The sequence below is a fragment of the Periplaneta americana genome, chromosome 17 (assembly GCF_040183065.1).
Source record: "Periplaneta americana isolate PAMFEO1 chromosome 17, P.americana_PAMFEO1_priV1, whole genome shotgun sequence".
NCBI classification, from domain to species: Eukaryota; Metazoa; Arthropoda; class Insecta; order Blattodea; family Blattidae; genus Periplaneta; species Periplaneta americana.
This window is the reverse complement of record NC_091133.1, coordinates 117,740,261-117,756,681: the sequence shown is the minus strand read 5'-3', so window position 1 is coordinate 117,756,681 and position 16,421 is coordinate 117,740,261. Positions and strand designations below refer to the sequence as shown.

General features: G+C 36.2%; 1 protein-coding gene across 1 annotated transcript in view; it reads left to right on the top strand.

Annotated features, from left to right (window-relative positions):
* The window catches only part of LOC138692690 (vesicular acetylcholine transporter-like), a 436,812-nt gene that overhangs the window by 75,316 nt on the left and 345,075 nt on the right, over window positions 1–16,421 (top strand). The gene's annotated exons all lie outside the window — the stretch shown is intronic.

Here is a 16,421-nt window from a genome sequence, read left to right as displayed (position 1 = left end):
TTTATTGAAGAAGAGTATAAATATGTTCATATGTAAATACAATATTACTGTATCCTTAAAATAACTTCTTACTGAACATATTAAGGAATATAAGGCCAATATTACGTTGCTGCTTAGAATTATAATGTAGCAAACATTATTTATCAGCAGAATCTCCTGTTTTAGTAAATATTCATTAGAAACTTAAGATAAAATATTTATGTAGTTTCATTTGTTTTTTTTTAATTGCGTTACTTATACCAGTGTCAAATATTCACTTCTTGGGTGGACGGAAAGTTCATAACAAGACTATACAAAGTTTTTGTACTGTTTTTAAACTGAAATTATACATTTAAAAGGATATTTTACAGCACAATCTTCATTGGTACACTAAAAGGCATTTTGGGTCATTCCATACACAATTTCAAGAATATGCCAGTGATGTCATAGATTTTTTGAGCTTTTAATATAAAATGTTATTATAAAAATAAATTACACTGCCAACTATGACCGCCAATCTGGTGATTGAAAAATGAGTGGCAGTTACATGTTATCTATAATTTAAAATATTCTAGACACCCTATATGAAGTGTCATCGAAACTAAAGAGACGTCACTGTAAACCTGAACAATCATATTTTAATGCCTTAAAGACTAATTAGAATAATATTAAGGGATGCTCATTAAAACACCCCATTGATAAAAGAAAACTTTTATATTCGAATGCAACAATTTAAATTCATTGGAATTTCATTCGTATTGAAGAAAATCTTAATCTTAATCCATCTCCTAAGTTTTATGACGGTATCTAAAGAAGCCTATGAATAATTAAATTAATAAAATTATTAATTTTTGTTCTCACGGTTGAAAATCGCTTGCCATGGGAGGCAGTTGCAGCGCTCGCGAGAAACGGTGTAAACAGCAACACGCGGCAATGACGACATTCTGTACGACGGGATAGCCTATCTGCTGAGCTCCTTTGTTCCGATGAGTTAATTTTATTAAAAACTGGCGTGGTATTTAAGTCACCATTCTGAAATCTTCACAGTGGAATCAATAAACCTAAAGAACTAAATACATGTTTTTTCGTTTCTAAAAATATGTTGCAGTTTGTGTTCCATATTTTAACAATTATTTTACGGTGGGTAACTATTAAAAAATTATATATAAGTTCATTTTGAGGGCATTTATAAACCAAACTCTCTTATTTTCTAATTGTATTGAAACCACTTTTCCATCTTCTTTCACATAGTAAGAAAACGTCAATGAATGAAGCCTTGTTCTTTGCTAACCAATATTTTAAATGTTGATTTCTACCAAACTATAAAGAATATAAATATAATATTACGTGAAATTCATATTTAGAATATACAAAATAACCTACTACAGCAGCGTTTCTCAAACTATGGTCCGCGGACCACCTGTGGTCCTCGAGGTCTGCCCTTGTAGTCCTTCAAAAAAGACAGAAGAAAAAATGAAATTAATACGAATTGCGTATCACACTATAGCTTAAAATCTCATAGTTTGGAAATGACACATGGCAATCGAATTTAACTTCTTCTCCCAGTACTGATATTTTATGAAATTTATTACCTTACTCGTCTACCGACTTCCCACTCTACTCTCAGTAACAAAAGAGGGATTGAAAGCACTATGAACGTGGTGTTTCTCGTCATCTTTTCCCTGCACATCTGGCGCCGCGCCTGTAACCCAGCCAGGGACCACCCTAATTCATAGCAGAGGACCAAAGTACCGAATCATAATTCTGTTTCAAAATATAAGTATAGGCCTACTGGTATTAAAATATGCTACAAAAATGATAAATTTGCTTTCGAAGGGAACAAGAGTAAGGTGGTCCGCGGAACTGTTCTAACTTTAAAAAGTGGTCCCCACTTCAAAAAAGTTTGAGAAATGCTGTACTACAGTATTTGTAACTTTTGAGATATCATGGTTCATAAACATACTTTTTTTGCATGGAATGGCCCATTTTATAGAAAGAATATGAACCAAACTGCCGCTCCCAACAGATTTATTTAGACATATTCACAGTCAGTCTGTATCTTGGATGTATCATCCGACCACCCGTACGCCATCTAGACATATGGCACTGGAAAGATTTAATTGTGGCAACAGCTGAAGGACCTTCTGCCTCACTGTAGAAGAAGTTTCCATGTATCGATGTGTTTTGAATAACTTCCAAACTGAAGGCATGCTGTGTTGAATGTGTGAGTGGACGAACGATTCGTAACTTACAGACTGGCAAAGAGACAACTCTGAGCTGAATGTTATTGTTGTAGATTTAACACGATATATATTCTTTAGTATGATATGTAATGAATAAATTATGGTGCTGTTTAAATTGTGGTGCTACATTTTGTTACTACATTCTCCTGTCCTACTTCCACGTCGGGGATTGGATCATGCGCAGAACGTCCCTCATGCTGAGTGTGGTTGGAGTACTGTATCGCGTTACTTAATTAATACTCTGATTGGACCCTTAATTTGCCTGTTTCTGTTTTTAATCAGAATACAATGCCTGCTTTCCCTTTCACATACAGTTACAGGGTCATTGGAAAAGTTTAAAGTGGAAAGACTGTAGACTTCAGTAAGCCCACGAACGTGCCCTTTCTCATATTAGGCATGATGTGTAATTCACAAGATCGATATCTGCATTAAGATTCATTTTAAATGGGTTGAAAGAGTGTAATTTGTTTGTAATGACACAAGAACTGATATATTATCATCTACAATTATAAGAAATGTTAAAATCATATTTATTTATTTATTATTTTGCTAATAATCGTAACATAAAATATAATATATACAGAAAAAACTTTAGCTCGCCCCTGAAAGAGTAGAACTCGTGCTCAGGGGCGGATTCCTGAATTGAAATTAATAATTATACAATACAATTTGTCTTATGTCTACTATGCAATTATAGTATATAAATTTAAATTTAAAACTTTTCAATTTTTATAAAATCCATACATAACTTTTTAAATTTAATACTAGAACTATTAGAATTGACAAGATTAGGATATTTAAAAATAAATTTGTTATATATTCTTGGGCCTAAATTACTACTATGATTAAATACTGTAACAGTGTTGCATTTTGGTTCAAACAATCTTAAAGAATTCATGCCTTTTGTTTCATAACTATGAGAATACAATTCAAAATTATTTCGATTTTTATGTAGGAATTTTATTAATACAATATAATAAATTTGTCTTACGTTAAGTACATTAAAGTCTAGAAACAAATTTTGAGACGGAAAATCAATAGGTTTATGAAGACATATTTTAATTATTTTCTTCTGTAATAAAGAAAGTGAATTAAAATTGGATTTAAATGAGCTACCCTATCCTATAATTCCATACATATTTACCGATTGAAATAAAGTTAAATATATTGTACGTAATAAACTTATTGACAAGTAATTCCTCAATAAAACAAAATAATATACTATTTTACGTAATTTATTACAAAGGTAATTAATGTGTTGGTTCCATTTTAAATGATTATCGAAAATTGTGCCTAAATACTTAACTTCAGAGGACTCTTTAATAATCGGACATTTACACTGTATAAGACAACAATCAGAATTATGTAATTTAATACTTAATATAGATGTAGGAGGTTTGTTACATTTTTCAGATAATGAGAATGGAATAATCATGGTTTTATTTTCGTTGATAGAAAGATAATTTATATCAAACCATTTTTTTATTAATTCAAGTCCATTATTTGAATTATTATATGCATCATACCAGGTTTTTCCACCAAAAAGTAAAACTGTGTCATCTGCATAAGAATATAATGGTTTTATCTGTGATGTAGAGACAGCAGAAATTTTTACCAAAATCTTTGTAAAGTAATAGATTGCATCAAGAGATATAATTTTTATTAATAGATACATATCTGGAAATGTCACCCTTTGTCAATAGAGGGCGTCTAAATAGTATCCTGTGATTGAGATTTGATGGTAAAGTGAATGTTAAGTAGGCCATATTTGTAAAAAAAAAAATTTTTTTAATGTACTTCAGGTGCTTAAAATACATAATAATACAGAATCTAAAAAATATTATATTTTCAGGACATATTTGAGCCGTTCAGAGCAGAAGTGGTCTAAGTCAAAAATGAGTAATGAGGTTTAAAGTCAACATTCTGTAAAATACAGCGCAAAGTAGCAATTAATATTCAATTTATTTAAACTATTAGTAATCAGTGGATAGCAAGAAGGACATATTAATTGTTACTTTGCGCTGTATTTTACAGAATTTTTACTTTAAACCTCATTACACAATTTTGACTTGCACCACTTTTGCTCTGAACGGCTCATTTATAAAAAAAATGCATTTCTGAAGACGCACTCCAATTGCTTAAAATACATAATAATACAGAATTTTAAAAACTCTCATTTTTCAGACCATATTTTTTCAGTGTCTGGGAAAAGTGACACAAGTCAGTTTCCACAAACCTTTTTTTGATAATTTTGACAACTTACACTAGTTTATGTCGATTTGATTTTTTTCTCTATGAATTATTGTAATGGGAGGAATACTTATGTCTTTTTTTCAAGCGAGCAGATGTTCCGTAAGTTGTCAAATTAATAAAAAAAGGTTTGTGGAAACTGACTTGTCACTTTTCCCTGGTACTGCATATTTATAAAAATGTAGTTCTGAAGAGGTACTTCAGGTGCTTAAAATACAGAATAGTAGAGAATTTTAAAAAACTGATATTTTTCAGGCCATGTTTGTAAAAACTGCGGTTCTGAAGAGATACTTTACGTGCTTAAAATATAGGCCTATAATAACACAGAATCTTAAAACATTTTATGCTCGACCATGCCGAAATGTAGTAATTATACACCTGGTAGCAGTCCTTTAATACATGTCATTAAAGTACACCTATTCATTAAAGTTCAGGTTTTCGATTATTCTCGGATATGCAATCGAAAGACAACGAGGGAAACGTCATGGAGGCTGGAAATCCAATACTGTCGCAGAAGGTTGTGTTCTGTTACTATAATAATTAGCGTTAATTGTAAATACTATTCAAATAAATTCAATTTGTCATCTCGTTTTTCAATTCTAAATCAATTTCCAGGTTATATCAAAATTAGTTCATGTTATTCTGTAGATTATATTTTTTTATTTTCGTAGGTTATTTTACGACGCTTTATCAACATCTTTGGTTATTTAGCGTCTGAATGAGATGAAGGTGATAATGCCGGTGAAATGAGTCCGGGGTCCAGCACCGAAAGTTACCCAGCATTTGCTCGTATTGGGTTGAGGGAAAACCCCGGAAAAAACCTCAACCAGATAGCTTGCCCCGACCGGGAATCGAACCCGGGCCACCTGGTTTCGCGGCCAGACGCGCTAACCGTTACTCCACAGGTGTGGACTGTAGATTATAACAAGGTCAATGACATTATTGTTCCTCGGAAAAAATCAATACTTTCGCGTCTGCGCACATCTCACAATTTACGAGCGATGCACAAGGTCACTTTCACTCTTCTGTTAGATACGAATAAAATGAATACTTCTGAATAATTTCTAGTTAGAAATGTGGTCGAGCATAAAAAATTGTATGAAACTTGCCTATAATGGTAATTAAGACGCTCGTATGAAAATTATGAAACTCACTTGCGCTCATTTCATAAACAAACATACTCGCGTCTTAATTACTATCATTATAGGCCCGTTGCATAATGTACTATTATATTTTTCAGGGCATATTTATAAAAAATGCAGTTCTGAAGAAGTACTTCAAGTACTTAAAATGCATGATAATACAGAATTTTTAATGACCATACATAGCTTATTCTATCATCCTACATGAGATAAAAATTCAATTTTGAGCAGTTTCATGAAAAACTTAATCATAATTTCAAGTTACAAAAGATCATATTTTTTTCGAAAACCGCCCTTCTGGGAACAAAATATTATTAGTCTTTCTTGTTTGTCATAACTCGAGATATCATATTCCAGAAGGATTGTAAAAGATTACCTTCCACCCTGTATAAACTACCGCCAATCTAAGAAAGGGTCCACACCTGTGGAGTAACGGTCAGCGCATATGGCCGCGAAACCAGGTGGCCCGGGTTCGAATCCCGGTCGGGACAAGTTATTGGAGTAACGGTCAGCGCATATGGCCGCGAAACCAGGTGGCCCGGGTTCGAATCCCGGTCGGGACAAGTTATCTGGTTGAGGTTTTTTCCGGGGTTTTCCCTCAACCCAATACGAGCAAATGCTGGGTAACTTTCGGTGTTGGACCCAGGACTCATTTCACCGGCATTATCACCTTCATATCATTCAGACGCTAAATAACCTAGATGTTGATACAGCGTCGTAAAATAACCCAATAAAACAAACAAATCTAAGAAAGGATGTATACATAGAATTCAAATTTCTACCACGTACATGGAAACAAATTAAGTGTCATTCCAATGCAATATGAGTCGTGGATTTTATCTATAGTGCTATGATGGCAATTGTGGGTACACGTAACCTAGTTTGAGAAACACTATCCTAGAATACCGCCCCTTCGGAAACAGGGCCCATGATGTAAGCACGCTCTCAGGGTTGTACTTACAAGGGGAGGAGGTGAACCTTCCTGTAATTAGGCTAATTTGTAACCTCCCTTACCCTCAAAGCATCCCTCTAAAAACCCACACGACTGCAGATAAAATAACTAACTGGCCTGGCGGGGTTGAATAATGGATTGAGGGTAAATGAGGTAGGGTGGGGCAGCGTGCACTGGCGGCATATCCTTACCTACGCATCGCATCCTAACGCATTTGGTCCGTACGCATAAACTTACTGCAAAGGACTCTAGAGGAAGGAAGTCTTGTTTTAAAACAACGTGAAGACGTAGTGGCATTCGCTCTATTTGTTGCAAATATCTATACTAATAATAAATCTGTGGCCGAAATGTTTCTGGTAATTTTCGCTTTTCCAAAAATCATTGGTCCTAACATGTATAATTAACCACCCTGAAACCGAAAATCGCTTTTTTGAAACTTTTGTTTGTATGTCTGTCTATCTGTTTGTTACCTTTTTACGCGATAATGGCTGAACCGATTTATATGAAAATTGGAATATAAATTAAGTTCGTTGTAACTTAGATTTTAAGCTATATGACATTCAAATTATTTTATTTAAAAGGGGGGTTATAAGGGGGCTTGAATTAAATAAATAGAAATATCTCCCTTATTATTGTAGAATGAAGGTAAATACATACTAGGTTCAAAAAGTTCCCGGAATTTCCTACTATCATAGAAACCACATACTTCAAACACTATTCTACAGCATTCCCTTCAAAATAGTTGCCTTCCGCAACAACACACTTTTGCTAACGAGTGTAGAGTTCCTGGAAGCAGGCCTGGAAGCCATTTTGTGAAACCCGTCTTAGTGCTCTCGTCGCGTTTGCGATAACCTCTTCAGCATTGAATCTCCGTCCTTTCAGATGACTTTTCAGACGGGGAAACAGAAAGTAATCAGGTGGTGAGAGATCAGGAGAGTATGGTGGGTGATCCAAAGCAGTTATGTTGTGCCTGGCAAGAAAATTCTTTACAATAATTTCGCGATGAGCAGGTGCATTGTCGTGCATAAGGAAGCAGTTGTTTTCTACCCACTTTTCTGGACGTTTCCTTCTCACTGCGTCCCGGATGCGACGGAGGATTTTTACGTACAATTCTTTCGTTACAGTACGACCTTCTGGAATGAACTCATGGTGGATAAGACCCTGAGAGTCGAAGAAAACTTCCAACATAACTTTGCCTTCGGAAGTGTCCCTAGGAAATTGTTGCTTCCGAGGAGATGTTTTCGATTTCCACTCAGATGACTGTCGTTTAGGGACTGGGTCGTACAAGTAGCACCAAGTTTCATCACCAGCAATAATTTTGTTTAAGAAATCACCATCTTCATCAGCCATACTGATCATGTCCCTAGCAAGAGTCATTCTTGTTTCTTTCTGTTCTGCCGACAACATTTTCGGAACTAACTTCTGAGACACGTAATGCATGTTGAGATGCTTGTGAAGAACATTGTGTACACTTCCGACTGATATTCCGACCTCTGCTGCTATCTCTTTTATGGTTTTACGTCGGTCGTCCCTCACAACATTATGCACACGCTGAGCGATTGCTTCATTTGTTGCAGTTGTTGGTCGGCCGCTGCGTACGTCATCTTTGATGCTATCGCGGCCACCAGAAAAGCGTTTATGCCAGGCATACACTTGAGTTTTTTTCATTGCTGCTTCGCCATATGCTTCTTCCAACAATCTTAATGTCTCTGCAGGAGTTTTGTGTAACAAACCACAGAACTTGACGTTTGTACGTTACTCTGTGGACATAATTACAAAATGCGACGAACAAACAAAACACTATGATAAACAATTGCCTAAAACTCAAAACCAACAATCGCCATTATCAACAAACTTTAAGGAAATGACATCATGAACGTTACCAACAAAACAAATGTATAATATCCCTTGTTATATATTAATACGAAAAATGGTAGTAAAATTCCGGGAACTTTTTGAACCCAGTATTATAACACAAAAGGCGGCAGTTTGGAACTTTCGTTACCAGTAGCTATTGATTCTTTTGGGGTTGTAAAATTGTCTTATGCTGATCTTCGTTATATAGCATTAATTTCAATGCAAAATATAATAACCCTTAACCGACGAATCCAAAATAGTATGATCTATTTTTATTTTGTAATGTTGCAAACGCATCTGCATACACTCTACAACAAATCTGTGAGTCTACCCATGACGATATGCAGTTAATCTACAAAATACAAAATCGATACGGTTGGACATGAACACAATATCAATTCATTATTTATAAAATCAGTGTAACATCCAATGTCTTGTACAACTGTTTCAAAGCACTCAGGTTAATATCAATTATAAATCTGTTATTTGTGACTGAATGCCTCTTAATGAAGGCGGACATGTTAACACGAATACAACTCAGGCGTTCCTAATTCAGGAAATGAAATATTTAGCAAATGGAATAATCTGTTTTATGTTTGTGAGCGAGGGGGGGAGGGAGAGAGAGAGAGAAACAGAAAAAAAAGACTGCATGTATATATTGTGTAATATTGTATTTGTGACAAATCAAGTGGAGATCAACCATGAACATGGATGGGCAACTCGTGCTCCCAAAGTGCTAAAAAACCTTGAAAGAGAGAAAGACAGACGGAGCCAGCCGCAGCAGTTTCAAGTTGTTTGTAGTTTCGCTGCTAAAGCCACGGTGCGCTCTGGCGGCTCATGCAGGTGATCGTGATATCTATTCCATGATTTGAATTTCAGAATGACGCATGGTACAATTTATTATAGTAATTTTAGACAATCTATACCTGAACACATACTTACTTACAAATGGCTTTTAAGGAACCCGAAGGTTCATTGCCGCCCTCACATAAGCCCGCCAGCGGTCCCTATCCTGTGCAAGACTAATCCAGTCTCTATCATCATACCCCACCTCCCTCAAATCCATTTTAATATTATCCTCCCATCTACGCCTCGGCCTCCCTAAAGGTCTTTTTCCCTCCGGTCTCCCAACTAACACTCTATATGCATTTCTGGATTCGCCCATACGTGCTACATGCCCTGCCCATCTCAAACGTCTGGATTTAATGTTCCTAATTATGTCAGGTGAAGAATACAATGCGTGCAGTTCTGTGTTGTGTAACTTTCTCCATTCTCCTGTAACTTCATCCCGCTTAGCCCCAAATATTTTCCTAAGCACCTTATTCTCAAACACCCTGAACCTATGTTCCTCTCTCAGAGTGAGAGTCCAAGTTTCACAACCATACAGAAGAACCGGTAATATAACTGTTTTATAAATTATAACTTTCAGATTTTTCGACAGCAGACTGGATGATAAGATCTTCTCAACCGAATAATAACACGCATTTCCCATATTTATTCTGCGTTTAATTTCCTCCCGAGTGTCATTTATATTTGTTACTGTTGCTCCAAGATATTTGAATTTTTCCACCTCTTCGAAAGATAAATCTCCAATTTTTATATTTCCATTTCGTACATTATTCTGGTCACGAGACATAATCATATACTTTGTCTTTTCGGGATTTACTTCCAAACCGATCGCTCTACTTGCTTCAAGTAAAATTTCCGTGTTTTCCATAATCGTTTGTGTATTTTCTCCTAATATATTCACGTCATCCGCATAGACTAGAAGCTGATGTAACCCGTTCAATTCCAAACCCTGCCTGTTATCCTGAACTTTCCTAATGGCATATAACAAAATTATATTATTTTCTAACTTTGTAAATTAGTTTAGTACTGGAAACACAAAGTGAATACAACGTTTTCAAGATACAATAAATATAGCTGCAACACTTATTTATTATTACACTATTTGTTAATATTTCTTATCAAATGTCTTATTTGAAACGTAGAACGCTAGAATTTACAAGTCTTTATACATTAAAGAGTATTCTTCTGTTCTCAGAAAGGTAATAGTCTGTATTCGCAAACAATAACAAATTCAAGGAAGTATTTTTTACATGTCACGGCAGATGAAATAAGCTTACTTCTGAGCTCTTTCTTTACTTTGAGAGCTTTTACACTTCTTTCTTGTATTAAACTCTGCCTCAAGCACATACAGTATATATGGAAGCAAAGAGTATAATTGGAAATTCCGACTTAGGCAACATTACGAACAGTTCGATTCCTGATTTTCCTGTAATCTGAGTGGCGTGCTGTTCTGTAGATTTATTAATTCAAGCTATAAATTTTCAGGATTTTCTATCGGCGTAAGCCAAAAAGATTTAAGAAAAATTTCGATTCCTTGGCAGTGAATTCTGCTGTAGGTCTTGAAGTAGGGTCTTATATTTGATGAAATGATTTTCTTATCACTCTTCAAGATAGTTTATAGTCAAAGAAAGTGAAGTTGTCTATGTTCTACATGATACTACCACATTTCAAATTTATACATAAATGTTCTTAGCTAGTCGATTATATGTCGTGCAATCCTGTAACTCGCACGCACAACTTCTAATGATATTTGATATCAGTCTCACCTTGTTGATATATCATTTTTACCTTTAGCTGTTCTAAAGCAGATGCAGACAGTATTTCTTTATTAAAACCTTCACTGTTTATTTGTAACATAAAATGTCATGCGTAAGAAAGTGTAATAGAATACAAGCTTTACCTCTCTTCTTAATAAAAAAAAAATTCTCTTTTTACTCCTAACTAAAGGGAAATGATCTGCGAATTATATTGTTTTTCACTTAAAACGAGCCGCCACTTACTGCAGACGCGATCGAACTTGTGTCTTGAAAGAACCGCAACCGCTAGTACATAGTCCGTTCTACAGGCACTGAGATTGTGTTGACACTTTGAGAGCACGAGTTGCCCACCCATGAATCTTCTGACTAAGCACTTACGACTTTTTTACCCATTCTTCTATTTATTTTACGCTCGACCATGCCGAAAAGTAGTAATTATACATCTGGTAGCAGTCCTTTAATGCATGTCATTAAAGTACACCTACTCATTAAAGTACAGGTGTTCAGCCAATGACAACTCAGCTTACAGGTGATCAGCCAATGACAAGTCAGCTTTGTACCGTTATAAAACCGCAAGTATCGATTATTTTCGGATATGCAATCGAAAGGGAATTAGCGAAAAGTCACGGAGGCTGGAAATCCAATACTGTCGCAGAAGGTTATGTTCTGTTATTGTAATAATTAGCGTTAATTGTAAATAATATTCAAATAAATTCAATTTGTCATCGCGTTTTTCAATGTCGAATTCAATAATCAAGGTTATATCAAGTTTAACGGGATTACATCAAGGTCAATGACATTATTGTTCCTCGGAAAAAATCAATACTTTCGCGTCTGCGCACATCTCACAATTCACGACCTAGAACAAGGTCACTTCCGATCTTGTCAGATACAAATAAAATGTATACATCTGAATAATTTCAAGCTAGAGATATGGTCGAGTATAAAAAGTCGTATGAAACTTGCCTATAATGGTAATTAAGATGTTCGTATGAAAATTATGAAACTCGCTTGCGCTCGTTTCATAAACAAACATGCTCGCGTCTTAATTACTATCATAGGCTCGTTGCATAATGTACTATTATGACATTGTAACCGGTATTTACGGAGGATATTTTTTTAACTATTCCCATTATCTTGAATGTGTTTAGAACATGACCCGCTAAACGTAAATTTTCCCACCACTTGGAAAAATTGATATGAACTTTCTCAAAACAGAAGCCAAGCCATCGAGCTCTCCCCTTGTTTCTGTGTCACGTCCCTGGCGACATGCAGTCTTCAGATAGAGCTAGCAGGCTACGATAAGTGGGCTGATGCCGTATCGGAAATGTAAACAACACAAGCCTGAGCAAACAGGGATCCGCAACTTGAAGCCCACTATCCCAGTGTTGCTTCCACTCCATTCCATAATTAAACAATTCTATTCTGAGTGGAACTACATAAGTCCGACTACACAAGGAAAGAAAAGAGTTTACTTTAGGAAGAGGAGTCAGATAAAACGAACCTCCGTCCTGCAAAAAACTATACAGGGTGTATCGAAAGGTAAGGTCAATCGTTAAAGAGATGATAGAGGACGTGCTTTGCAGCAAGGTCATTCATAAGTCCGTGAAACATTTACATAATAGTCTATAAATAAGGCTGTGTTTCTTTTTCCAGTAATTGTGACGCTTTTGCCACTTCAAATAAAATTACTTATATAGGGTGTGTCAGAAAGAACGGATGGATTTCACAGAGCAAGAAAATTGTAAAGATTCATCAAATCAAACATTTATTGTTATCAACAGATTCACCAATACATGCAGTTTATTTAAGGTATACAACATCATCCATATGATGTTCTTGGCTTTCGATACAGGCATCGAGGCGTTTTCTGAAGTTCGCCGTCACTTTCACAGTCATAGTTGGTGGGATTGCCGCGATTTCTTCACTAATCGCCGTCTTCAGTTCGTCCAGTGTATGTGGTTACTTAACAGTGGCGTCTCCTTGGGGGAGGGAAGGGAGGAACGTCCTCCTAACATTTTTTTTTTTGAAAGTAAATACCAAATAAAATATGTGCCTTCAAATTCGAAGAAGATTCGATAATTATTAAGTTCACAGCTATAAGAAAACCTCGGTTGATCGAGTTTTTAACGACGCGCGCTCATGTGCTGTAGAAAACTGTGAGAAAGATGCGAGATTGTCTGTGTTGAGGAAAGGCACTCCATTCCTCCTCTACTGCAGTTAACACACATAGACAACAGCGCACTAGCGGCCAGAGAAAGAAGCAGAGTTTTAAAGCAAGTAAATGAACGGAGAGGGAGGAGATCCTCCTCTGAATCAGATATGGGCGGGAAATAGGAACCGACTGGTCGTGCAGCAAGCTCGCTACCGCTGCCATCTAACGATCTTGCATTCAACCGGACTATAACACATCTAGGAGGAGACACAACAGAAACAGTTTTAACGCAACGCTATGAAAGACATCATGTAAAGTTTTTTTTAATTATAAATCTAAAATATGTTTCATTGCACTCTATATAGGCTACTATTCATAGTTTGAAACTTTCGTGGATATTTGAAAGTTAAAGTCGGGTTTATGTAAAACAAAGAGGAAGTAGTCCTACGTAGTTGGCCCCTGAAATTCACTTCTATTCACAGGGCAACAGGCAAGTTGTCAGTTTTGTACAAATATATTTGAAACTGAAAGCAGTTACGCCAAACTACATCACTTTTAACATAAAAAATTAATCAGCCACCGGCAGCTTTGAACAATAATGGTAGTATGACTTTACAAGAACTGACATTCTTCAAAAGCATGTGATACTGAACTTGTAAAATGTACATGTGGGAACACAGACCACGTGAGCGGGTGCAGTGTTCTCGCTTTCCTCAGATTATTTCCCATTCCCATTTCCATAAAACGGTTCCGGTTACGAGTTAGTAGCTAGTCTGTTCCAACACTTGTGATGCAGTAGTGTGCTCGAAAATTGATACGAGGTTGTGAATTTCCTTGTAATTGTTAATTTGCGCAATTATTCAACAATGAATGGAAGTGAAAACATAATATATTTTGGACAACTTAGGAAACTCAGTTTACAAGAACAGATTATTGCTATACATAAGGGAAGGCCAACCCCAACACTACCTGGTCTTACATGTAGGCTAATTTGTAGCATGTTTCATTCAAGAAGGTGTCATTTCTTGCTGTTAACTTCTTTCCTCCTCTTAAGAAATATGCAGGAGCCGCCACTGTTACTTACGCCTTCAAATGGTCCCAAAGAAAGAACTCGCAGGGCGCGAGATCTTACCGTAACCTCGGACAATCTCGTGCAATAGCATGTTTGCGGGCTGATCGTTGAGGTGGCCGGACAACCTACTGTCTGTCTCCACATTTGCAGGTGTACACGCGCTCCGTGTTCTTCCAGGTGATTTCTTCTTTAATGTTGAACCTGTGATATGAAATGAAGCCACCCACCGCAAAATTGTATTCCGAGTTGGAATCCTAGCGTGACGTCCGATGTCGAAATGAGTCCTGAGTGGCGATCACAGACTCTTCATTTTTCAAAAACGTCTCTGCGATGAAAGCACGTTGTACATCAGACCAACACCATGTTCTCAACTGAAACTACATTCTCTGGCTGACCCAACAGTCGTGGTCCCCCTCACTCTATCCCTCCCCTCGCTGCGTATCGATAGTTTGAAATCCATCCGTTCTTTCTGACGGCAACCTGTATCTACAGTAAGTTTTTTTTTTTTTTTTCTATCTGATGCTTTTCCAATTCACTGCGGGCTAAAGCAGGGAGATGTACTATCACCTTTACTTTTTAACTTCGCTCTAGAATATGCCATTAGGAAAGTTCAGGATAACAGACAGGGTTTGGAATTGAACGGATTACATCAGCTTCTTGTCTATGCGGATGACGTGAATATGTTAGGAGAAAATACACAAACGATTAGGGAAAACACGGAAATTTTATTTGAAGCAAGTAAAGCGATCGGTTTGGAAGTAAATCCCGAAAAGACAAAGTATATGATTATGCCTCGTGACCAGAATATTGTACGAAATGGAAATATAAAAATTGGAGATTTATCCTTCGAAGAGGTGGAAAAATTCAAATATCTTGGAGCAACAGTAACAAATATAAATGATACTCGGGAGGAAATTAAACGCAGAATAAGTATGGGAAATGCGTGTTATTATTCGGTTGAGAAGCTCTTATCATCCAGTCTGCTGTCCAAAAATCTGAAAGTTAGAATTTATAAAACAGTTATATTACCGGTTGTTCTGTATGGTTGTGAAACTTGGACTCTCACTCTGAGAGAGGAACATAGGTTAAGGGTGTTTGAGAATAAGATGCTTAGGAAAATATTTGGGGCTAAGCGGGATGAAGTTACAGGAGAATGTAGAAAGTTACACAACACAGAACTGCACGCATTGTATTCTTCACCTAACATAATTAGGAACTTAAAATCCAGACATTTGAGATGGGCAGAGCATGTAGCACGTATGGGCGAATCCAGAAATGCATATAGAGTGTTAGTTGGGAGACCGGAGGGAGGCCGAGACGTAGATGGGAGGATAATATTAAAATGGATTTGAGGGAGGTGGGGTGTGATGATAGAGACTGGATTAATCTTGCACAGGATAGGGACCGCTGGCGGGCTTATGTGAGGGCGGCAATGAACCTTCGGATTCCTTAAAAGCCATTTGTAAGTAAGTAAGTAAGGAATTTAATAAGGTATATTTAAAAATTTGTTCCAATTGAATTTCGTTCTCGACATCGCAATGACTTCACGTAGTCCCAACTGTCCTTGCTTCAGTGCTAGTACTACGCAACCTCCAACCATATCGGAAAAAGTAAACAAGTCCTAGCCTGTTCTCCCCTCCTTCGGAACCTGAACTTCGAAGTCTAGGTATAACCATTTCTTTCTTTAGTGATTTAATCTTAACACGGTGTACAACATAGATATTGGGTTAAAGATTAAAGAAATAAGTCTAATTAATGACGAATGATCAAGAAGAGGTCATTACAAAACTGAGTGAAACTGAAACATACACAACAATTTAAGGGGAGAGGATGGTATTTTTTAAAACTTTTCCCCTATTTGTAAACTATTAATTTTTTGTATGTAGAGAGCTCATAGCTGTAGCAACTTAACCAAATATAAATATAAAAAAAAAATACTTGGGGGCCCAAATTTGAAAAAAAAAATACCGAATGCAGGATTCTACTAAAACCGATATATCTAAACCGTTTTTAAAGATAGATTCAAACAGTTTTTTGCAATGTATTTGCAAAAGCATGTTCTACAAACTGTCTGTAACAGAATTTTGATATTAGTACCTACGTTTGTAAAATAAACAATTAAAATTTAATAACAATATTCTGATGTCCTTTCTCGCAAACAAATG